This window comes from Excalfactoria chinensis, chromosome 12, assembly GCF_039878825.1.
Source record: "Excalfactoria chinensis isolate bCotChi1 chromosome 12, bCotChi1.hap2, whole genome shotgun sequence".
In the NCBI taxonomy this organism is placed as follows: domain Eukaryota; kingdom Metazoa; phylum Chordata; class Aves; order Galliformes; family Phasianidae; genus Excalfactoria; species Excalfactoria chinensis.
In genome coordinates this window covers 8,151,752-8,177,679 of record NC_092836.1, presented here as the reverse complement: position 1 = coordinate 8,177,679, position 25,928 = coordinate 8,151,752, and the positions used below count along the sequence as shown (strand labels likewise).

Here is a 25,928-nt window from a genome sequence, read left to right as displayed (position 1 = left end):
AGGAAGTTCTCCTTTCAGTTCCTAAAGTGCTTTATAGCAGTTATAGTCTTTAAACACCCCAAACTGTGCTGATGATGGCTATTTGTTTCAGCTTTACAGTGTAGAAGGAGATTTTGTCTAATATCTTCTATATTTTGTTCACGCTTCTTTGATTCAGAGAGTTCTTCAAACGGCCTCTGGATGACCAGTAGAAACTACAGATAGCATAGCCACTTCTCTTTGTCCAGTAAAGCCATTACATTATAAACTATTGATTTTTATAATACAATTAAGTTGTCAATGATTTCTCAAGTAATCATTTTACATTTTCTTATACACTCAGCACATTGTCTGTTCTAAGTCAGACTGTAGCGTTCTCAGTCTGGAATGAAACAATCTTCATGCTGTTCTCGGAATGAAACCATCTCCTTACCAGTCTCAGCACTGCAGAGGATTTCACCTCTGAAATGAACAAATGACCTTTGATCATGATGGGTATATACAATAAAATTTTTAAGCGCTGTAATTTGCTGCTGTTGGGACATTCTTAAGACATACAGTTTATCATGCTTTAGTTTTAGTGACTTACACAGGCAAGCATAAAAACTGCAATTTCACAAAAAGCTTCATGATTCAGGGTCAAAATAGACAGCTATCTGAACTCACAGAGGAATTTCCTCATCTCATCACACAGATTTAACAATGAAGGAGGATACCATAGAGTATGTATGCTGAAGTAGAATGAAGCTTTTGAAGGCAAGATAATGGTTATGGTGGGTGAAAACGGTCTATTCTATTCTGACATTTCTTGTATTCTTTTTCTGTGCCTTTATTTGTCCTGATGACTTGTTTTGGTGGTTTTCTTTTTTTTTCTGGTCTTCTTTCCAGTTTTTATTTTTATGGGCAAGATAGAGAAGAAGTCAATATGTAGTTTGACATTGCTCATCCAACTTGTCAGATCCTTGTTCAGTGTCTTGACGTTGTGGTTCCACATATTTTTTGTTCACATTGTTAGGGTATAGGATTTTTCACAATACGCACTGCCTATAAATGTCTCTGCTGTGGTATCTCTTAAATTAATCTTTTTGAATTAATGTAGGGTTTTGAAGCAATGCAAGTACTTTTAAATGAAACTGTCTGTATCATTGCATTTCAGATAAACATAAAAACTCAAATATAGGTTTTGGGTATTGAAGGGTATTGCAGTTTTCATTGACTTTCTTGGGGTTGATGCACTGTATACCATACAGCATTTTCTGTTTTGCCTGTATGGATTGTTCTGTGAACAAAGACAACTTAAAAACAACAGGTTTCCTGGAGTTTTTCTGCCCACAGTTTCTCTTGTCAGTTTCTTCTGTCTCTTCGTGTCTGCCTTAAAACTACCACCCCACTTTTCTTTTCCTCCTGTATTTTCATATTCCCACATTTCCTGTCTCTTATCCCACATCTCAGCTGTTCTTTTGTTTTCTGAAAGCTCATCTTCCCTCAGTGCGGAGCTCTTGGATATCTTGAAGTCTCACTTAGCAGCCCGTCAGGGAAGGATGTGCTGTGGTTTGTCCAATGCAGGAGATGTGCTGAGCGGACAGCCAGGAAATAATGTGTATTAGCCCGAAAGAAAACGAACAGTGGCTTAATTCATCCCACCATTCCTAAATGGCAGAATTAGTAACATAGGTTCTTCTCTCAGCTGGGACCAAATATCTTAGGATGTTCCACTTGAAATACGGCTGAAAATGACAGAAATTTTGAAAGAGATGCATTGATTGCTTGCAGGCTGTTCATGACCTGATGTCTTAGTTTTAAGTGCAATGTGGTAAATTCTGGAAGTTGGCTAGCTGTGGCCTTTCCTTTATATCTTCCAGCTGAAATATTTCTGTATTTACTGTGTTGTAGAAGAATTTAAGAGGTCAATCTCAGTACGCAGAAATACTGCATTTCAGTCTCACCTCCTCAGTCCTTTCTGCAGGAAAACTATCCCAGGGAAACAACTGTAGCTAGCAGAAATCAGACTGGTGAGGTTCAGGAGGTAACAGGGCCCACAAGAGACGCTGTGGTGTCTGAAACTGTGTTCATAGATTTGATTCTTCATCAGTATCATCAGCTTGGGAAGAGAGCTCACTTTACCACATCCTTCCCCTGACTGAACTTTTTGTTCTTGGATCTTACTGCTAAATATATCATTTTCTTACTAAGACAGAATATACTGCTCCTTGAATCTGTTCCTGGGTGGTTGCTGAGACAAATAGGGTTACTCAGGTCCAAGTGATGATGGAATTTGGTTTAGCTCAGCAGTGGCAAACATTGGAACTGATGTCAGATTTGCTACTAATAGAAATTTGGGTTGGCAGTCATGAAGGTGAACTTGGCTGGATAAAAAATATGGCACCTGGCATTTTTGCTTTCAGCAACTTGTCTTTTTGGCCACTGCTCTGCACTGATTTAATAAAATACACTTAGGAAAAATCCACAGGGACATTTTTTATAAGATAACTCATTTTTCTATATAACAAAATGCAATTGAGCTCTTCTAGTTGGACTGTAGTAGTGTGTGTGATTTGGCATGAATTAGGGAAATTAGAGATAATGCTCATCAGATAGAAGTTGCAGAGTGAGTAAAGAAGGATGCGGATGTCTTACAACTGCTGGAAATGCTAGAAAATTGACATTACAAATTTCAGAGCTAGTCGTGTAACTAATCTTACTTAGTACGTTTTAAGTCTTGCAGAGATGTACATTCATAAAATATGGGGATGTTGGGACTCTGAATGTGAGCAGCCTGTTTGGTTAGGAACAAGTATATAAAGTTGGGGCTTGGAGTCGTCAAAATCAGATGAAATTCACGGTTACGCAGTGCAAGGTTATACATTGGGAAATGAGTAAATTTCAAGCTCGTGTATTGGAAATGACTGAGGAGAAAAAGAAGTGTGAAACTAAAGAGCAACGTTGGCCAAGGGACAGATGAGTCTGAAACAGTCATGAATGCACTTCAAATTTGGAAACCAGAAGAACATTTTTAGTCATGAATGAAATTCTGAAGCAGCTTTCCAGTGAGAGGTTATCATCGTTTTGAAGGTGAAGATAAGTAAAAGGATTATTAAGACATGATGCCTGGAATGAGCAGCACCATAGTCTCTAGGAGGTGCTCTCTTCTTCTTTCTTAGGAGTAGAAGTCTTAAAACAATTCAGTGTCTTGCAAATTTCTCTCTTCCTTTCTTGGAGGTAATATGTTGATACCTCATCTTGTATAACTACAAAAAAAAATTAAACTATATATAAATCTCTTTATTAAAGATATTAAAGATACCTGATGACATTTTACCTAAAGATGCTGAGCTCTGCTTATCCCTGAAACCTTACATTGTCTTCTGCTGCTAATTCTTTGTATAACTGACATCACCTTATAATTTCCTTTACATCCTGGCACATGTAATTGGTTGCATCTGTTTGCTCTCAGGAGGAGTTGGGATGTATGGGAGTAGCTGGTTAATACATTCACAGGATTTTTTGTAGTGTGTGCCATCTCTGCAAAGGCTGAAAATACTTTGCATCTGTTGACACCAGGGTGCCAGCGAGCAGAGATCACAGTGGGGAGAAAAGAACTAACCAGTACAAAATGCTTCCTTGCTCTTGTATGCTTTTAAAACATTCTTTCTATGCTTCATTCCCATGCAAAGAGCCAGATCCTCATTTGTGGCTGTGCGTGAAGGTGGCATAAAGGCTCTATTTTACGCCGAGTGCCCCGAAGCTGTTCAATTTCTGCTGCAATTCCCGGAGAAAGCTCCCCCCTTCTGATTTGTGCCCACAGAGGCTGTTCTGACAGCTCGGGACTGCAGTGCATTCAGAGTGTGTTGGAAATGTCCTGTTTCCTGGGGTAATGCAAAATCAGCGAGGAAGGCTGCTTGCCAGTGCCTGATTAACAGGCTTTGGGGCTGCTTGAGCCATTACAATAGTGGATAGCAGCTGGCATACAAAGCAGGATCAGGCTCAGGCTCAAAGGCCATGAGAATGGGTTTTCTGGATATTCCATTAAGTGACTGAGAGGAGATTGAGGCCTTTGTCTTCTGCGGCTTTGGTCTGAGAAGCTGCAGTTTGTGTCAGGTTTCTCTAAGGAGCGTTCTGGGGGAACGCTCAGAGGATTCAGTCAACAAAGTCAATTGCTTTTCAGACCACATTTTGAATGTTTATGCAGGGCTGTTGGCACTGAGCTGAATCCAGAAAGATAAAAAAAAAAGAGGAATTTTGCACTGGATGTCCCTGCCTTTCCTGCTCAGATCTCTATGCTCTGGCACTCCAACCAGGACTGACACAAGGCATTTTTGTTCCATCATTTTCAGTTCATGGCTGTGATATCTGTTACGTCACAGCTGTTACACGCTCTTCCAGATCTACTCAGTTTGTCCTCCAAATAAATATGTGGCGTGGATTCTGGCATGTTTTGTTTTTCTTCATTTCTTTATTTTTGTTCAGAATACTACATTCAGGATATCTAGCTTTACATTGTTTAAGTCACTGATAATTAAGCTATCCCACAGATGTATACATTGCTTTGCTTTTCTGCTGAATATCAAATGTCCCGTGGGTTCAGTCACCCTCATCTCAAGATTGTGCATCTGCCCAGATTACTGAGTAATCTTAATCAGCAAGTGGAATGTGCTAAGGACCTTATTTTGACAGCATCTAAAGCAGTGTCATTCCTTAGAACTGTCAGCCATCAGGGTAGATAATGAAGATTATTATTATTATTTTTTTTAAACTTAATTACGTACCATTAAGGTTAAGTGTTTTTGGTACAGAACAATAATTAAGATAATAGGTAATTGGATGAGAATTCTGTTGTTCTTACAACGACATATGGTAAATGCATGGGGTTGATTGATATAGAAATGCTTGGAGTGCAGTAGCATTCTTTCTCCAGTTTCTGTCTGGCAGGTGCCCACAGCACAACGATCCTCATCCTGTATGACACTAAGGAAACAGGCTTCAGCAGCTTCAGAAAGAAGCTGAGGATCTAAACTGGCAGCAGGTGTGAAGCGCTCCCCACCCCTTACCCTTGAGAGTGTTGGTGTAGGTGAATTCTGGAAACCTTGTAAGAAAAGAGTACAATGCTGATATTGTTGTTCCTGTGTGCCTTAGGATCTGCCCATCTCATCACTCCTACGCCACCCCGTGTTCTGACCTAGTTGACCCAGTCTGTGGTCCCTCACCTCCCCAGTATGCAGTGAGAGGGTCCTTTACCCTCTGCACTATAGTCCTTAGCAGAAAGAGGACTCAGATTAAGGTGGTTCTGCTTGTATTGTTTCACTAGCTCCTACTCTGTGCTCAGCAATGCTTATAAGCTACACCATTGCTTCAGTGAGAGTCGCAGCGTTTCTCCAAGAGATGATACCATAATTCTATTAATGACCTGTACCTGTTTTCTAGGGCTTGTGACAATTCACCTGCTTCCTTTTTCTACAGGAAAATGATTTTGTTATCCCCCCAAAATAGAATTACAGCTTCTTTCCTGATTATTGTCTCAAATTTTTAAAACTTACATCACAAAAGTAGCTTTTTATTTTATATTCTTTTTTATTTTACTTAAAATCCACGTTCAACTTTTATGGCATTGTTGCCATCACTGGTTTTCCAGATGCATGCTGATGATTTGCAGATGCCTCAGTTGTCATGGCTGCTACATCTGACTGGTATGGGCTCGTGAATTATGCATGCTATGTAGTGGTGATGTATTAATTTCACACTAGACTCTGTAAAGATACTATATTTACAGATTAAACATAATTCTTCATGCTTTCAGAGATGTACATTAATTCTTTTCACTTCAGGAGGAATCTGAAAGGGCTTGTTGCATTTCATAGAAAGAAATATAAATCTAGTGCCTATTTGGAAGATGAAGTCCATTAATATACTAGTAAAGTTTTACAGTTTTTTTTTTTCCTGATTTTATCTTAATATGGAACTCTGAAACATGAAGTAATTCTCTACAGAAATATGGGGTATATTAACTTAAAGAAACTTCATACCCGAGCCCTCCAATGCTTCATACTGTCCCTTTAGAATGGGTTCTTCCAAGTGACAATAATTGCATTAAGTATTAAGCATTCTGTTACTTTATCACCTGTCTTGTGTTGAAGATGAACTGTTACTCATCCTGAAGTTTGATGAGAAGGTTGCATTTACATCAATATACTGCTACTGCTTTTCTACAGCGCCGTTTTTTGCCTTCCCTTAAACAACGAGCTGTGAAGTTGCAAAGTAATATGCATATTAAATAGCATACAGTGATAGCACACGACACATTTCTGACATGTGCATTATTCCTCATACTCTAACAGTCATTTAATTGGAATGTATTAATGAGTACTGGTCAAATGGCTTCCCCAGTGCAATGCAGCTTTAAATCCCAGAGGTTCTGAATGTCCCTTTAGGTGACTGCCCAGTGTAGTAAGTAGCACTGAGTTGCAACTAGCTAGTATATAAGTCTTGAGTTTGATTTGTGTTACGTTTGGGTACATAATTCCCAGTGGATGCGTTCAGAACAGCTTCAAAAAATCGATGAATGGCCATACTAATTGCAAATCTAAAACATAATTGTTGCCAGTACAAATTGAAAGTACCCAAATGTTCAGAATGGGCGTGTTTGTTGGGTATTTATCTATTATTCAAGAATAATAGCAATACCTTGTCAGTTAAGTGATCAGTGGCCCACCGTGAATATTCAGTAGAGAATTCCTGAATTGGACAGGTTGGTCCAGTTATAAGATGAAAAGGGTTGTTGTTTGTTGTTTGTTTGTTTTCAGTTAGAGTATGGTATTGTTAGGTAGGCCTGGTTTTCATAAAGAAAAATTCATGCTCAAGGCAAAAATTATTTATAACAACCTTACTTGCAAACAGGTAAATCCATCTCTGCTCTTGCTAGGTGTGCTGATCTTTAGTAGAAAGCATCCATCATATCTCTGCTCTTTTGAACAGCAGACTAAGCCTATTAGACCTTCATACTTTTTCTCTGGCTAATTTAACCAACAAATTTCATTATCAATTATACATTGCAGTAATACCTCTTAAAAGCTGTTGCATTCTTGTCTGTTGTTGACACTTTTCTAAGTATATAACGACCTTTCAGTAAGTCTGAATCTTTTCAGGGAAATGGAATTTACTCAATTGTGACCATTGTAGAAGCATAGAGATAGAAGGCTTTATGTTCTAATCAGTTCATTGCTGCTGTTGCTTCGGGATAATTAATCTGTCAGATGAATGCATTCTAAACTTAATCAAATGTTCTCTCTTTTGCTGAGAGGTATTTGTCCCTCATACAAACACAGCTAATACTTTGGATGGTGTTTGGCAGGGAAATCCTGCTTCTTATCTTGTGTGCTGTATGGCACTTATTAGATATTCGGGGAATTTAGAAATGGGATGTTTTATAACTTTTTCTACATATGTTCAAATAATAAATTAGCTCTGCTGAATGAAAGAAGGTTTTTTTTTTCCTGACAATCTCTCTGGTTATATACTTTTTGAACAACTCTGACTTATATCAGGTTTAATATTCAAAGGCATTTTGTATGATTCCAGTGCTCACTGGCTTTAATTACTCTATCACTGTTCTGTGAAAAATAAATGGTAGGGCTCTCTTATTTAATTTATATTAATAACTTATTATACTAGTCTAAATGTATATATTAAAATCATCGGTGGGTCCACTGGGATGAGTAGGTTTCTGTTGAATTAAGTTAAAAAGAACTTCAGAATTAATTTCACTGGGGCCAGGTCATGGCACCAATCACCATTAATCTACCTAAGAAAACTAATTGCTACATGTTGTATAGGTAAAGTCCTGAGTCCTGTGGAAGGTGGAGTCCTGGAAACCTCGCTGAAGGCCCAGGATATTTACAAAGCAGATACAAGTGATGGCAGCCAAAGTGTTGCTTACATTTTGGGTTGATGAATGATGAACTGGGTCCATGGACCCAGTTCCCCCAGCTCAGAAATGCTGTCATGCACAGGGCACATGCAGTTGTCTGTGGACATTCCCAAACACTTGGAATGCCGCCACTTTGGGTGGTTCTTAGCTCAGTATATCTTCATTTCAAACCTTCATCCAAGAAAGGTAAAAAGCTGAGCAGGTTTAGCAGGTCACACCACGTCATGCCAGGAGGATGGCTGTTGTCATAGTAGAACATTGCCTGGTAGGGTAATTGCGAAATGGGGCAGTTACAGAACTGGGGGCATCAGCTTGGATCTTGTGGAGAAGAGTAGAGCAGCTCACACCTCTAGGGCAAGGCTGTCCACATGTGCTGACTGGTAACTGTGACATATGATTTGTTGCTATCTAAATTCAAGCTGAGCTCTATAATCATAATGATAACAAACTATGTATTTTGCATTCAAATTTTGGATGCTAATTGTGAGATCCAATGTGGTGAGTAGGAGGTGAAGATCGATAAGAGTTTGATATTTGTTTTCCTTTTGCTTCTGTGGGGGGAGTATGATTTATGTAGATGCCATAAGCTGAAATTCTGCATCCATGTATATTTCCCCCCTGCCTTTAAATATGCAAAATAGAACCAAACTACCCGTCCTCTGTGCTCTAATCGAAATTGATGAAATAAAATTACAAAATAGCCCTCATCACCAGCAGAGAAATTATTAATAACTAGTTTGGACTGAGAGCAGAAGTGTGATTGGATCGAAAAGAATTCAAATGTTGCTCTCAAGCCCTAGAGTTTATGTTAATTCATTGGTGTTGCATGTTTTTTTTATGCTGAATTTCAAGAGTTCTGGCACAGCTCTGGCTGTGAATAGTTTTTTACTCATTACTGCTGTAATTTTAATATTTTTTTTTATTAACTAAATTGCTAAATGCAGTGGTATTGATTCTTCATGACAGCTGCTCTGCTGAAATTAGAGTTAACATCAGAGAAGTGTTGGTGGGTTTCATTCTTATTAAAGTGTCAGCCGTAGAAATAGAGATGGAAGGATGTATGATGTGAGTGTGCAGAGCTGAAACTAACGGACAGTAACACGACATGGCATTCCTAGCTGCTGTGTTGAAGCAGATGGTTTTGGATTGCGGAAAGGGAGTGGAGTTATTCCTTGGAAAGCTCAAGCCAGTGTGGGAACTTTGGGGCTGCTCTGTCACACAGTTGTCAGCACTCCCCAGTGTGTAAGAAAACCCAACTGCACAGACAAGTTTCCTCTTCTAGTTGCATGTTTTATAGTTACAATATGGAGAAGTTCTCTACTTCAGTAACTGGGGTAGCCTTCCAGGGAACTGTCTTGCCTTTGGTGGCCATTGATAGGAGATAATGCAGCAAGGATATGCTGCACCCAACTCAAAGGCCTCCTGCCACTTTTTAAATAATAACTTTATTGGTTATTATTACAACAAATTTATAGTAATGCTGCCTGTTAATACTGCAGTGCTTAACACCTGGTATCCCTTGAATTCAAAATGCTTTGTAGAGGAGACAACATTTTCTGTCACGTTTTACTTGTGGGCCAACTGGGCAAACAAAGGTTAAAAAAAACACATAGGTTGTAAAGCTAATTTGGTTATAAAATGTTTTCAAGTCAGTTCACCTGGTGTGGTTATATGCATTTAGGACAATCTCCCATCTCTTGGGAGTATGGGGTCTTAAAAACCAAGTATATAGTTAACTCAGCAGTCCTTATCTGCCCCAGCGGTGCACTTGCAAATCCTCCTGGGCTCACTGAGAGCTGCACCTGCACGCAGCACCAGAATAAGAACCTCTCTAGCTGCAGTAAAAGTAACAGCTTGTTTCATAGCATAAATAAGGATTGTACAGTTTCATTACCTGCACATCATGGTTCAGAGCTTGTAATGTCATACATATGGGCATTTGTTTAGTTATAAATTACAATCATGGCCTTCAGCAATGTTAGCAGAGGGAGCATCCTGTATATCTTTGTTTAGACGGCACTGCTTCGATTGCATTTAATTGCTTTCCCCTGCAGCTTTGCTTAAAGGTGTGTGTGATAAAGGAGCAAATATTGTACTAAACAAGAACAGCTAATGAATGAAGGCAATGTCTATTATAAACCGTGCCGTAAGTAGGCAGCTACTAAATGAAGATGGCTACTAATCAAGGCTATTTCTGCACAAAGTGTTAATGTCTGTAAATCAGATATTCTTACCCCGAACCTGCCAGTGCTGCTTTATTTATGAGTCAGTTCTGATTTCAAGTGGTCATGGACTGAAATAAATACTTCAGCAACGCGTCCCCTTTTCTTTATTCTAGTGCAAGAATGAAGTTGGACAGAAAATAAGGTGTGGAAGGGAAGGGGTAGCTGTAGGCCATATCTGCAAATTGGATCCCTATGAGTCTTTCAGTGAGTCAGATTTCAAGATTCCTCAGGCTTGCACTCAGGATTCCTGTAATTTCCATGTATAAATGTTAGCACAGAGCTATACCTAGGCTAACTGGAGTGAGAATGTGCTGTAAAGTTGTGATGGGTTAAGGATGCTGGAAGTTTGGGAATGGCAATGGCAAGCCAGTTCCTACGAAGTTAGTCACTGGGTCCAAATTTTCAGAATCTTCAGGTGCTCAATTTATCCTCATCTGAAGTATTTTGTGACCTATTTGAGACAGATGCACAAAATTCAAGTGTACTTCTGCTGCTTGTAGATGAATTGTTCATATTCTCTCCCTATCCCCCATAAACTCATTTAAACCTTTGTAGCTGTCTCGTTGCAAAAGGAAAAGCTGCAGTTCATTTATATCATTGTGTGGTTGGAACTAGTGAATATTGATTGGTAGGTCAAAAGGTTTCGTGAACACAAACTTGCCCCCTTAATAGGCCTCTATTAATACAGTTTAACTCCCCAGATCTCACAAAAGCAAAATGCGCACAAAGCATATACAAGTTAACTGAACAGGAGTTAACATTTCTCTTCCCCAACCAATGTACCATTAATAAATCTCTGATTTTTTCTGACAGTGCTACACAAACCTTGACTGTTTTCATTATTAACTTAATTGCTTTTCACTTACAGGTACACGGCCTTTTCCTGTTGGAGGCTAATGCACATCTCCTTGACAGGTAGAATAACCAGAAAGGTTTGAAAAATGATGGAATAGCCAATGCAAAGTGAAATGTGAAACCAAGGATTCAAGAAGGACAAACTTTGAAAGATCCAGAGTTTTGCTTTGATGTGTTTTGGGGTAGGGGGAACTGCTTACAGTTGTTGCATAGTGGACAGCTTAGTTTGAATGTAGCCTGTAAATACTGTCGTGGCATCAGAATTTCATAGTGATAGGCATTAATAATAATAGAAAGCTTAACTGAAAATATGGTGAGCTGCGTAACTTCCCATGCTTGGCTGTCTGTTGCCTTGTACCTGATGATGATGAATTGTTTATAACATGTGCTAGAGTCTGTGATTGTGCACATATGTGACTGCACAAAATTCGAGTCACCAGGTGCCTACGAGCCTGCAATTATTTTGTAGGAATGCTATTAAATTAGGATTTACCACAAGACTTACCTTTTTGGACTTCTCTTGAGTAAGTGGCTCTTTGGTAACGTGATAGCCACAGTGCTAATAGTAAAAGCATTGGCAACGTTAAAAATCTGCATTTGAGGAAGGGTACCACATTCCAGATTTCCAAGTAAAAAGTGTGGTTTGAATTTCATGTTGGTTCCTATCTTAAGGTCTGATTTCTTGTTGAGTCTCTCTTCTGCTACCTGGTTTTCATATATGTTTGTCTTTGTTTTCTTTCAGGGTCATTGAATACTCTTTTTCACATTGCTGTTGCACGTAGTTGTATTAGAATTGTGACTCTGATTAGGGTAAGTGATTTATAAATTAACAAATGGTTTTCTGTTTGATTCAGTGGCCCAATAAATGCAGTCCGTGTTGCTGGCATGCAGTTCTTGGACACACAGATGGGTCAGCAATTGAGAACCGCGGGCCCTGACAAAATCATCAGCATTGCTCTGAAACGTGTCTGTGGATAAAGACAAATTGCCAATTGGTTTTAATGAAATTCCTTTTCTCACAAAATTCAGAAGTATCTGTGAGGATTCATATTCCAGGCCTGCTGTAGGCAGAGTATTTAGTCTCTAATATCATTATATTATAACTTCCTTATCCCAGCGGTGTCTCTTGATTTAATTTGTTAAACTGCTTTTGTCTAAAATGGTAGTGTGCAAAAATCACTCAAAGTGCAGTCACACAAAGACAAGGTTCTAAGAGATACAATGCTACTTAGCATATAAACGTCTATTAATATTTTCAAAATAGTGGAAGAACAGTAACTGAATCTGTGGCCAAATATGATTATTTTTGTGTGTAGAAATGAGAAATAAAACATGTGTTTCCAGCTTCTGTTGCTTTAAAGAACTGGCAGCTGATTCCTCAGCTAAGCACGCATGCCTTCATTGATTCCTTTATCTTGGTTTTGGTGTGTGATAGCTAAATTACAGGTTTTACAAACAGTTTTTCTTCTTTGAATCAAGTTTACATTTACAGTTCATAAAATAAAATGTAGGTGTACAGCAGTACATAGTGTATCTGAGAATTTTCTTCTGTGGTCTGGGATGTCATGTCAGTGTGTGTGCCTGGGGAAAATAAAAGCTTGCTGATGAGAATGCACTGCAGAACGCTTATGGGAACTTCTCCCGTATGGACATGCTGTGTGGGGAGAGAACATCTGGTAGGCAGAACAATTTTGAAACCTACATTCTAATAGAAAACTTGATCTGGATGGAATAGACTTCCAGATCGACATGGTTGTTCAAAACGTGCTCAGAAAAAGTGAGCATTTATGCAGTTTAGACCTGCGTATGGAAGTGGCAGGAAAAAGGACTGGTATGTGCCAAGTGCTGGGTATCAGTTCTTCATCAGTTGAGCATTGTGCTAAGCAGACAGGTTAGACAAACTTAGGGCAGTTCAAAAGCAAATCCTGATATTCACAGTGCAGATAAATAGTGCCTAAGTGACGCATCCTTGCTATGGCTAGTGACTTAACCAAACGTTCCCAGAAGTGAGTCCAACACATTTCTGCTGGTGGTTGTGCTGTTGCTGAAACAAAACTGAAAGAGATGGGCCCAGCACTTCCTTATGCCTTGGCAACCTCTGATGAGCCCAATTTTTCCCGTGAGATGGTCAGCGTTGTCATGTTTTGTCTTGGTCCGTAAATCCCCTTGAGTCCCTCAGAAAACAGTCACATATGGTGACTGTTGGTATTCTCCTGTCATCCATCAGCCGTAGCCACCACTGACTCTTCGTGTGACATAATGGATATGGTCTTCATGGTGAATCTTCCTGGAAGCCAGCTCGTCCATGATTGAAACTGTGAGAGCCAGAACAATCTGACAAGCTCTCTATTTCTGTCTTAGCAGAAGCTGAATTGCTGTATGATAGACATTCATCTCGTTTTGGTGCTTCCTACATAGAAAGTCAACAGTTTGTTTGCAATCCATCATGTCATATATGGTCTGCCATACCTTCTGTAGAGAGTTTCAGTAGCAGAGAGAGCAGCAGTCAGCTCATACACAGCTTTTCTCATTTAGCCTTTCCATTTTGTTCTTCCACATTATCTGCTGCCTGGCTGCTCTGATACAATGCATAGACTCTTTGTGGCATAGCTTTGAACAGACTATGTGGTTGGCCATTTACAAGTCAGAAATACATATTGATTCAAGACCTCTGAGTATTAAATGATGTACCTGCCATTCTTTCATAGATGAGATTGTAGATATGTGCAAGAGAAATTGATTGCAGTTCTTGGTGTTTTTTTAATTTCACGCTCAACACAGGCTGGAAAGCAAACTGTTCTGGCTGAGAATAACTTATGTGCCTGCTTTCTGTGCGAGGCTAAAAAGTGTTGTTCCGTACAATGTGCACATTTGCATCTCTCAGCAAAGAATATCAAAGTTGGGATTATCTAGGGAGTGCTGGTTAACATTGGGTCACTTTACTTCACAGTTCTAACAAAAAAATTAGCCCTTCTGTTTGCTTTCTATCCCTGCAATAAAACTTTTTGGTAACGAAAAGAAGACTTGAAATGAAACAGGGAGAGAAACGAATGGAATGTGTGTAAGAGAATTCTCCTCAGCCAGCTGAAATGCCCTCACTAGTGCTGTGCTGAAGCCCAGAGGTCTCTTCCCTATTCCTAGCTCCATTCTTTGCTCTGGGTGATTATTTTTGGTGATGAGTGATGGTTGCATATTTCCAAGTAGCAGCAAACATTGGAGAAGAGTTAAACGTGGCAACACTGTCCATCTCTAAAGTCTCACTCATGCTGTTATTAAAGAGTAACAACAGTAAGTTTTTGCTACAGTAATTTTGTTTGGGTAATAAAGAAAGACAATTTCTTGATATCTCATCCCTTACATTTTAGGAGTGATTTGCACAATGTGTCATGGGACTGCTGAGTCATTCAGAAATCATTGAAAGGTCCTTCTAGTTTTGCATTAGCAGCTGCCTTTCAGGCTGCACACATTCAAGCTTGTCACTCTAGCTAGTACTATTACTGATTGCTCCCTGTAATGTTTCTCCTTGTATCGTTTCTCCCTCTTTAGTTACAGAGGTGATTTTTTTAAAGGCTTTTTTTCTTCCCAAGTAGTTTTTATTAAAGGTTGTTTTTTCTTGCCCCATCTAAAGGAAAGTCTTTCCAAAGACAGAATCGTTTCCTTCCCAGTAACTGCGTTGACACATATGAATTGTCTGACGCTGAACTGATAGATGAGCTGTCATCAGGGTACAAACCTGTGACTGTTAGAACAAAGGTTGGCGAATTCAAATGGGAAATAAAGTGCAAATTTTTTAACAGCAAGGGAAATTAATAATTGAAACAACTCACCTATGGATCCAGTGAGGAACAGCTGTCTTCCTAAAAGACATGCCCCAGTTCAACAAGAAGATACTGAGCTTAGTGCAGGAATCAACTGATGAAATTCTTTGGGCTACGTTTGGCAGAAGTCCAGAGCAGAGGATCCAATGGTAACTGCTGAATCACTAAACCAAAGCCAAGCTGCCTCTGAAGGAGCAGCAAACAACCTTCCCTTGTGGATCAGACATCAAAGCAGGGAAATGTAGCATTTGACAAGTGTACTGTATGTGGTAATCAAATTGCTTCTCATTTACAAGTTTCTCTTTCCCCCTCCCAGCTGCATTTTTCGTCCTATATTTTTCAACTTTTTTCCTCTTCTGCTTTTTTATCGTTTTCTACTCCAAAGCACTGAAATTGTAGCTGAACTTTTGAACCACGCGTGGAGTTTGTTTAGCTTTAGTCATGAATATATACAGTAGTATATAACTACATGGCAGTTTTACAGAGTAGACACCCCCATATTGCAATATGAGTAGGGAGTGGATAAATTTTAGGATTAAAAACTGTTTAGAAAATCTGAGAAAAAGAAATCATAGCAACAAATAATAGTGAGTTAACTCTCACTTACCGGTAGCAGCCAAGGGTGATGGCAGGGAATACATCAAAGGAAGGTGGTCTGATTTTGTACAGCTGGTAACAGTGTAGCTGAGTTACAATATGTAAGTGTGGTATTCTCCTCCTGTAGGTTATGGGAACTTGCAGCCTCTGCCGGAATCCTGGCCTTCTAACTGAGCAATGAGTACTGACTTACACAGGTTCTCGATGATGTTGTGCTGCTTCTTTGTCCATATGCTTAAGCATTAGGACTAATTTACTAGAGGTTGGTGTGTGAGCAGAAGTACGTTGCTTACTTTAAATATTTAATCTCCTTTTACTGCCACAATCCTGGATGCACTTCTTTGAAGTGTAATATTTATCTGACATTTTTGGGCATATTGAAACACTTTCCTAGTGAGATCATGGTATCTGCTCCTTATGTGCACTATGAAAATCTAATGAACGTACAGTGAATGCATGTGATTTGCAAGCATTGCTGCCTTGCTGCTGAATGCTGCTCAGTGCACATGTAGTATGGACATATATGGTAATACTCTGCTGGAAGGATTGTAGCCCTCTTCCTAGACAAGGATGTGGATTCATTTTTGTAGTAAAATTAGCAAGAAGCCTGGGGGTCTCAGCACAGCATTCTGCTATAAGCCCTATACATTTTCAGTGTGCTTTTTCCTGCTTATTTGTATCCATTCTTCTGTTGCCTCATATAATAAAGTAGGCTATGGGTTTTTGACAGTGGTTTCTATCTTTCTGCTCTATCTCTTTCAGCATCTAATATCAGGGACACCTAATATGTTACTGTGGCTTCTAACTGTTATGATAATAATTACAATAATATTTCAATTACTTCGACAATGATTAACTATGCCAAGTTATTGGTGGTTGACACTAGCTTAACCACATTTGCATCCTGAGTCTTTCAAACAGCAAGCTGCAACATAATGACCTGAAATTTCCCCATCTGAAAATCGTTTCTCAGCATTTAATGTATTGTTTAATTAAATGTGAACAGCAAACTTCTTGTTTGGATTGTTATACCAGGAGAGAAACTGGTTAATTGTCTCTCACTGGAATCTTTTATGATACTGGGGCAACTCAGGAAGTTCCTTTTCAGCTATTCTATGACAACTAGAAGAGTTTAAGAGAAATTATTTCTTAACCTCATTTTTGCTTTCCCACAGGCTCTTTTGAAGGACCTCTTAGCCAGTGAACTTTCAAGGAGTATGATCAGCAAGGGTTGCACAATTACCAGATATCCATACAAGGTGAAGTTCCTTTCATGTTATACTTTCAACAGAGTTTGTCAACAAATTAATGGCTTCAGGATACACTTGAATGAAGCATCCAACGCAGCTGTAGTGCATAGAGTGTTTGTTTTTTGTCTCTAGAGACCTTTACGTTTAGATTATACATTAACTTGTAGGAAAAATGCAATATAATTAATTGTTTTTCCAGGCATAGCAAGAGGCTTAGACGGTTATCACTCCATTCAGAGCAACAAAATAAAGAGAAACAGGTAAAGTAGTAAAGTACTTATTCCTGTCAGCTGTGGTAAAATTGCACATACAGTTATAGCACAGAACTGACATTTTAGGACAAGTAAAGAGGAAGTATGAAATGACAGTGAATCCTCATCACCTCTATACATGTGTGGAGAGTAAGCAGGGTTTTTGGCCCTAAGACAGAGAAATGATGTTGGTAGGATTTTTTTTTGTCAAAAGCAATATCAAAAGGAAATTCAGCTGTTCTGGCTTAACTTTTTTACTGAGAGAGTGGTGAGGTGCTGGAACAGGTTGCCGAGAGAGGTTGTGGATGCTCTGTCCCTGCAGGTTTTCAAGGCAAGGTTGGATGGGGCCCTGGGTAATCTGATCTAGTACTTGATCTAGTGGTTGGCAACCCTGCCTGTGGGAGGGGGGCTGGAACTTGATGATCCTTGAGGTCCCTTCCAACCCAAGCCATTCTATGATTCTGTGAAGTGAGAATGAATGACAGACTGTATTAATGCAGATGTACTACTTAGGAGAAGAGCTGGCCAGGCTGGCCTGCCCTCATCCCTCATTAGCAATTCCTTTTGGTTCCTATGACATAATCAAGTTAGGTAGGCATTTGTATTACTGCAGGTATCCTTCATTTTTTTCAGTCACTGAAGAGATTTTTAGGTTGTCCTGTTATAAACTGCTTCAGTTTTTTTATTTTTTTAAACATTATCTCTTTTAAATTTTTTTATGGCATTCACATCACCATAGATGCCATTTAGTTACAGAGCCCATATTCTGAGGCAATTCTAAAGTGGCAGAGGAGGTCATGAGGAAGTCACACTATTACTTTAAAAAGCAGGATATCCCATCCCTGAACATCCCGGTTCTACTATTCTTGAGTTTGTTGAACTCCATGTGCTTTCCCAGATTGACACATCATCAAATATACCCTAAACTTCCTAAGAGGGATTGTAGCATACTTGTGTGGTGGCTGTAACTTTGAGATATATGCTTTCAGGATGCTCCATTGCAGTGGTTAGGATATCGTATTTCTGTAGGAGCAAGTGGGATGTGACCTCCTCAAACACAAATCTGCCTGTGATACCACTCACGTACTGCCAATGTTTGTCAGTTTGATTTTGCTTGGTAACAATGGACACAAGTTACTGTTGACCAGCTGAAATTTTCCTTTTGTAGTGTCACTGTTCTCTGACTTTGTCACTTTTACCTGCATAATTCCATCCATTCTAATCTTCTATGAAAAACTAGACCAGATTGTAATACAGCTGTGAGGAATAGTTTAAGTTTAATGAAAGTGGCTTCAAGGACGAGCCTTTTGTGAATTAAGTTTGTTGGTAGAGCTCCGTTTCTTATAGGATTTATCTGTCATCAGCTGGCCCATTGTTAACAGAATTTTGCCTGTCTGCATTAAATTCTAAGTTATATTAGACATTATTAGTTGAGACTAAGTACTTTTTTCATGAAAGAAAACTTTAGAGCACCTGTTAATATTGGGAACCTTTCCCTGTCCCGTAATGCTCTGATAGCATCGTCTCTATTGCAGGTATGCTAACAGTAAGCCCAGTTGAAGTGTCAGCACTTACCTGCAGCTCAGTAAGAGCTCTTGCAGAATCATTCCTGGTCCTGATCCAGCAGTCATGTAGGTACCAAGCTCTGACAGATGAACTGTTATAGTAATTAGGTTAGAGGTGCAGCTCAGCGCATGCTTTCTAAAGGAACTGTTTTTCATGTGGAAGAACAGAAATCCTGTAATTTGGCCAGTAGTCAAATGGCCCAGTGACCTGAGAGCCAGAAGCGTTTTCCTCCGATGTCTGTTTCCTGTATGGCTCTGTGGCTCTGGTATTATCACCCCTTCACATTCTCAAGTAAAATAATGTATAAAATAATTGAATTATATATTAATACTGTTGAGTCACTTACTGACCTTCTACTCCAGTGAGCTTAGCTGTGAAAAATTGGGTAAGAAGCAGGGCCTTGCTGAATGCAAGATACTACATCTGAACAGTGCACTCTTGGATAAACAGAAATTACAGAGTAAATAACAAAATGTGAAGAAATAAGATCCAAATTGAAGTGTGGAAATTGTGGACTGTAGAAGTGATTACTTTTATAAATAGTTTTAAATGTGTTTTTGCTCTCTGAGTTTCACTATAAATTGTAATGAAGTACCTCTAAGTTCAGGTGTGAATAGGGCCAAATCTTGGAGTTGTTGTTTGGGTGAACAAAAAACCCTGAAAAAATCAATCTTCCAACTGAAAATAATTGTGTTTTGACTCTCTAAAGATAGCAGGGCTGAGCCTGATTATCATATTATTCTGCTGTCTATTTATTGTGCTAAACATTTGCTATCACCTTTTTGCACCTTCCTTGTCATTCACGCTTGATATAAACTAAAACTGCACAAAAAATAGTGGATTTTAAAAATCTCATACATTCTGTCTGTAATTATTCTGGTGGTACGGTGTGACCTGCTGATTCAGTTCTTATTGAGATGAATATAAGCTACTAGTAGACCAAGGTTCAGTGAATACATTAAATCTTGAAGCCCCAATCAATCACTCACTTCCTCATGGCAGCGTCTAGGATGTCTAGAAAATAAGAAGTATCAGAGGTGATTAGAAGAGACCTCTTGGATGCAAAAAGTTTCAGAAAAGTTGGATATCAATTTTGGATTCACTTTTTTCTGATGACTTTTTGGGTTGTTTTTTTTCCTTTTTCCATTACAGAGACTTAGGAGAAAGTGAGTGTTTTACTCACTGTTTCCCACTGAGGCAGTGTGCTGAGCAGAGATGCTTTGATACAGCCTACTTGGCTGCTCTACAGGGTGACTAACACATAGCAGCCTTGTCCAAATAGGAACTGAACACCTTTATTTCCTGCCCGAATCCACTTTGCAACTGGGGCTCAGCATGGGGAATCTGTCAGTGCTCTGCAAGCAACTTTAGAAGAGAAAGACAGAAAAGGAAGAGCAGACACTTTGGACTAGATTTAAAGGCAGTGGTTTAACCCTTCCTAGGGAATTGGTCAAGTGGCTCTTAATGCTGTTTTCTTTCTCAGGTGTTTGACCCAATGGTAGGAAGGATTTTCTTAATAACTAAAGTTATTGTTCCAATGTGTACACTCCGGTGACCATTATGATTGATGCTGTTAGGGAGCAGAGGAGCAAGGGAGCATGCAGTAACATATGAATGACTGCACTCCTTGTCTTGTTTCAAGCATTTCACTCAATTTTTCCCCATATAATCTTTTCTTCAGGCTTACTGTGTATGTATTGTATCTGCAGTCTTTCTCACACTCACACCAGTTTTCCTTCTGCCATAGTGGGATATGTTTCACTAATGGCAAAATCAGGGAATATTGTAGAGACAAAGGATGCAGTTTGCCCTATCTGCTGAGCCTGTGAAACTTTAAATGTCTCATTTTCATTGAATCTGTATGGCTACACAGGAAGAGCGAAGGATTGTTTCTGTTCCCCGTAAAAACTACAGTAGGTGTATCTTGGGGAGTTTCTATTACTAGTGGGGATGTCAGCCTACAGTGAGACAGAGGATGGGTACTTCTGGAGTGAGAGTTGGGCTTTATTTATTTATTTATTTTTAACCAGAGTGGGTAATTAGATGTAATTATTTGGGCAATTCTGCATTTTTAATCCTAAACACTAGATTTCTTTTATTGTGGTCTCGCTTAACTTATGTTTTAGGTTTTAAAGGGACAGAAGTCTGTTGCAGTGTTGTGAAGACCATAACATTTAAACAGGGCAGCTGTCTTGACTGTCATCACTGCTCTGATATACAGCGCTTTCATTAGAAATGTTTATGTTTTGAAAGTGATTTCTGGCACAGTTTTCTGAGTATAATCTACAAAGGTGCAACTAAACTGCCTTTCTTCTGGAAAACATTTCATCAGTCTATCCTATGCTAATATGATCACTGGTATGTCGTACATCTCTTCTCCATCTCTTCCTACCTATAAATTATTCAGAACTTTTATCGCAAAAATTGTGAAGCGGTGATTTTATTTCTGTCTTCTGAAGTGCTACAAAGGGATTTGGCTTGGAATGAAGGGTATGACAACCTCGTGAAATTGGGAAATCAGGAATCAGTTGTGACTGCCAGGCTCTCTTATGGAAACATAAGAAAGATGGGCAAAAATATGTTTTAGTTAAAAATATTAGAAGACTCAATATAAAATATTCAAGCTGGCACAGCTCAGTCACTAGAACATACCATCAAACATAACAATAAGCATGTCAAAGTTTATAGAGCCCTTTGCAAGATAACTTTATATCCACTCCCTCCCCTGAGCTGACTCAAAACTGGTTAATTCCACTTTGTACGATAAGTGTAACCTCTTGCAGCAACCCAAAGATTTAATTATTTTCACCTGAATGTGCTTAATGTAATCATCTTTAAGACAAGACATCAAGTAATTCATGACTTGTCTTGCACGAAAATTGCAAATTTTTGCTATCAGATTCTGTAATTCCCTCTGATTGACAGGCTTCTCCACTTAACTGCCTCCAAGGATGCTTCTCAGGAGTGTGTGGGCTTAAGGTCAGAGGCTGAGCTTCATTTATCAACTGGGAGAGAAGAATGGGTTAAGTGTGTCAGAGGGTGAGGTCTGAAGCTATTGTTGCACTGTTTTCTGCAAACTTTTTACCTTGATTCTAGTGCAGTGTGAGGTTAAGGTAGGAATACCATTTTATTTGCATTTTCTCCCAAATAGCTTACATCAAACCACGTTGTCTTTCACACAGGAAGGTAACCTTTCTTTTCAATGCAAGTCAACTTGTGCACCTTGTAACCCACATGCAAAGTAGAGTCTGTGCTCTGGAGTTCTTGACCCACCTGAAGAGTACAGCTTTGCACAGGCCTGTTTGTCTTTATCAAAGCGCATAGTCTGGACTGCAGAACATGTACTTATTTATCCCAAAGAAGCGTGTTTATTGCAGAATGCTTGTGTGGTTCTTATTCTATTCCTGATATGTGAGACTTATATGCTGTCTGTGTTATTGGTGGTGACGTGATCTATGATGTTATGTCCAATTCCTACTCTAAATACCATATGCCTACTTACTAGATGTGTAGGAACTGTTAGGTCATGGCCTGAACCAGTGATTGAGCACCTGGTGAGGGGGCGTAGCCAGCCCTGGGAGCACAGGTGGAAGCAATTTTCGCCTGTGTGAGCTTGGGTCCACCTCCCTAACCTCATTTAAGGGCTGGCAGCTGCAAGGGGAATACATCTACTTGGAGAGAGTCTCCTTTGGATTGTCCAGTGAGCCTTGATCCTCAAAAAGTAGTAAGTGATTCTTTCTTTATTACTGGATTTTTACTGCCATCTTTTTTGGTTTTAAAGCAACTCTGTCTGCTGCCACCTATCCTTACACTAGATAAACTTCTGAAGTGTGGGAAAATCCAGCTAGCAATCTGGCAAGGCACAGAGTGTTGTGTAAATGTGATATGCTAATGATGTAATATTTAAGTGATTGTATGAACTTACATTATTAGAAAAATCAAAAATGTATTGATGCAGTTCTGGGATTTTTTTTTAATGTGATCCTATTAACTGTTACTACTGCTTTGCTATATGGTTTTGCTTAGTTGATTCTTCTTTAGAACTATGGCTAGTTCTGTACTCCATTCTTTTCCTGAAGCACAGAAGAATTTCTCTGCTTGCAGTTAATGTTAATTTCAGCAAGCTGGTGGGGTTGCCTGGCTGACAAGCTTAGAAAATATCGTGTGTAATAATATGGTGTTACACTGAGTGTTAACCTAAGTGCCTTCATACTGGGTTAGAGTCTTGCTACGATAGGAATTGAAATATTGCAAAGGAAATATTGTGGAAGGTAGTGGGAATGCATGTGGGGAGGCAACGGCTGGGTTCAGGCTGATTGGAGCACCTGTGATTAATGTTCTCATTAGTGGGACAGGCAGCTGCCTGTGCTGCTTGTCGTTAAATGTTTTGTGTGCATCTCAGCAAAGGGAATGTGGGCTCGTCTTTGGGGGTTTCTGAGCTGCATGGTACTGTAAGGAAGGAAACGAGAATGTATGTTCTGAGGTGATAAAAAAGCAGTGTTGGCTGGGCAGGTGTTGGCACTGTTATTGGAGGAGCCATGGGAGTGCAATGGGAGAGACAAGCTTTTGCATCTGAGATGATGCAGATTACAGGAGATGATGGCGATGTTGTTCGGCAGTGCTGATTTGAATGACGGAGTTGACATTTGTCAAGCAAGAAAAGCGCAGCCTATGAACTTTAGGAAGAGGATTCAATAAAATGTAATAGGTCAAGCCAATGGTCTGTGGTACTGCAAGATGACCATCCTACCTAGTGATGATACTAGTTATTAGATTTGTGTTGGGATTCGGTGCACCCAGAACTTCAGAGATGCTTCATTTTCATATGAGTCCATATCTTGGTGACAATACAGGACACTTGCATAATCATGTGCAAGCATAAATACTAACTTCTTTTATTTATTCCCTTTAAAATCTGGATGCGTTTGAATCTGAATCTTCCCCCTTTTCCCATAGCTGTATGATCTTATTCTGAACCAGAGCACTGAGCTGTAAACACAAGTGCTGTTCCTAGCAAAAAACCAAGTTCTTTACGAAGTTGTATCCACAAGAAGTTTCTTCCTGTTCCTTTTGTTTAGCGCAAAGAAAAAAAACTAATCCTATGGTGACATATAATTTGTCCTCATTATGAGGAAACAGAACTTATGTGCTCAAAAGCTATTTGTTAGTCTAATACACCAGGCTAAAATTTTAGCCACCACTGATTGTGCATTGTCGACTTGACAGTAGAAGTAACTGTAACTAAGACTTAATGAATGCTTTCATGCAGTATGCACAGTCCTCCAAGAGTCCTTATTTCATACTATTTAATGCTGTGCTGAACAGTTGAGTTTGATAAAAGCTGAAGCAGTCAGAATTATGCTTTCATTTAGATTTTAATTTTTAAAGGGGGAAGGCAGATGGTATTGTTTTACAGAGAGAATAGCCCAGCATGTCCTGCAGTACTAAAAGTCTCTTTGAGCCCATCTGATACTGGTCTGTGAGTTGTCTCTGCTGGCATCCTTTGCTTACATTCTGCCTTACAATTGCATATATTAGTTCCCTATCAGAGTAACTTGCAGGCATAGAAATCAGGCACGTCCTGTGAAGGTCACTGGGATCCTGGGGTTGGACAATTCATTCCCAAATTGGCAGCTTATGTGTAATATTGCTAGTCTTAATGCCAAAGGCTTCACTTGCTCAAAAGGCATGTGCTAACTCACAGCAATAGGCAGATCTTTGGGAGTACAGTTTCTTTGCCTGGTATCCAGGAGCAAATTAAATCTAAATTGTTCTCACTATAAGTTGAGGATCTGTCTCTGAAACTCACGTGCAGAGGTCTGAGTTTTTCTTGGTTCCGTTTCTTGAATTAATAACTAATAAGCAAATCCCCAAATAAAATTGAATCGAGTCCTTTATTTTCTGTTTCCCCCGTGCTGCCGGCATGGAGGTCCCTTACTTCATTGTCTGCAACAGTTCGGAGTCTTCTGTGCCTTCTGATTTTCCTCATCCTTAGAAGGATGTCATATGAGTCTTCTCATCTGTGGTTTTCTGGTTCAAACATCTGTTTTAAAAGCTATTTTAATCTCAGTATAGGTTTTTCTTAATGTAGACCAACTGTTTTCTCTCATAAATCTTTCCTGATGCTTCCACATCACTGCACTTACTCAAAACTTGGGCACTAACACCTGTTGTTATTTGCTCAGCTCAAATTCCTGGATAGCTGTTTGGAGCTTGTGATGCTGGAATAAATCAATTTGAACACCTACTGGGTGGAGTTAGGGAAGGGGAGCTAGTTTGTTTTTTGCTTGGTGAATTCTGTACAAGTAGGTTAAGAAAAGAATCCTGGGTCTAATTCAAAAGCATTGGCTGCCATCATTTGTTGTGCGTGAATTCATGATCATCTTCCTGGCAGTATGTTACAGCAGTAAGGAACTGGTTCTTTAAAAGATAGTGTTTAAAAAATGTTTGCGAAGATGTGATGAGCAGTCAGTAATGGGTTCAGATATGCTGGGAACAGAGCATAAGTGGAACGTGAAGCAGACAAGTAACTAACTCTGCCATGACTGACAGCGGGAGGAGATGACAAGGCTGGAATCAGTTTTCCACCCTTGAGACTATTTCATGTGCTGCTTGCTGAGAGGTGCTTGGTGATATTAAAGAATAGACTGCAGAGCGATGGATGTGCCTAAACAGCAGATGCTTCATTTTTCTTGTGGTTAGAAGGCTTTTCCTTGTGCCAGACCCCTCAGTGGTGAGGAACTGCTGATCAGTACTTCTGGGGAGTGGTGCTAATAGAGGGCAGCATGCAGCATCAATACTGAAAGGAAACTCCCACATTAATTGGAAATGATCTGCATCTGACTTAGGAAAAAACAAACAAACCATACAGAGTTAGGAGAAAAGGGCAGAATTCAAGTAGTAGTCCCACATTTCTTACATTGTTAACCCCAATGGACCTGCTGGTGCTTGCATAGAGAAGCATGCTTATTTCAGTGCAATAATATCAGCATAAGAAATAAGATTAGGTCCTCAGCATTGTATTTTATTAACAGCTACTGAATATTGTGAGCACTGTTCATGGGAAGGCTTTGCCTCTCAGGATGTTTTGTGAGTTGACTCTCTGGTGGCAGCTGGGTAATACAGATACTGGCTGTATTAAAAGTAGTGTGTTTAAGCCCACACCTTGCTTCTGAAGCACAAATGATCTTAAAGTTAAATGTATCACATCTCACAGTGTTTCCAATGTAAACCTCTGCCTTTGCTTTACCTGCTGACTCCAGTGAGAGGGATTAAAGCAGAGAGAGAGAAGCTCCTGTGGTTTGGAAGAGCTGTCCTCCCTTTCCTGTCCTCCAGAAGGAAATTTCACTGTAAAAACTGACAAACTTATAACCTATATCTAACTCAAAAAGCACACCTATCCTATAAAACATTGTTAAGTAATGTGTAACAGTGCCACCTGCTGAATCCCATCCAACACCTTTCTT

At 39.4% G+C, this 25,928-nt stretch overlaps 1 long non-coding RNA gene across 1 annotated transcript in view; it reads left to right on the top strand.

Moving 5' to 3' along the window:
- Window positions 1–25,928, top strand: part of LOC140257784 (uncharacterized) — a 139,455-nt gene that overhangs the window by 4,039 nt on the left and 109,488 nt on the right. The window contains exons 3-6 of the long non-coding RNA XR_011905124.1: window positions 10,994–11,040; window positions 11,723–11,790; window positions 16,571–16,654; window positions 16,845–16,905. This is a non-coding gene — a long non-coding RNA (uncharacterized lncRNA). The remainder of the gene's footprint in view (window positions 1–10,993; window positions 11,041–11,722; window positions 11,791–16,570; window positions 16,655–16,844; window positions 16,906–25,928) is intronic.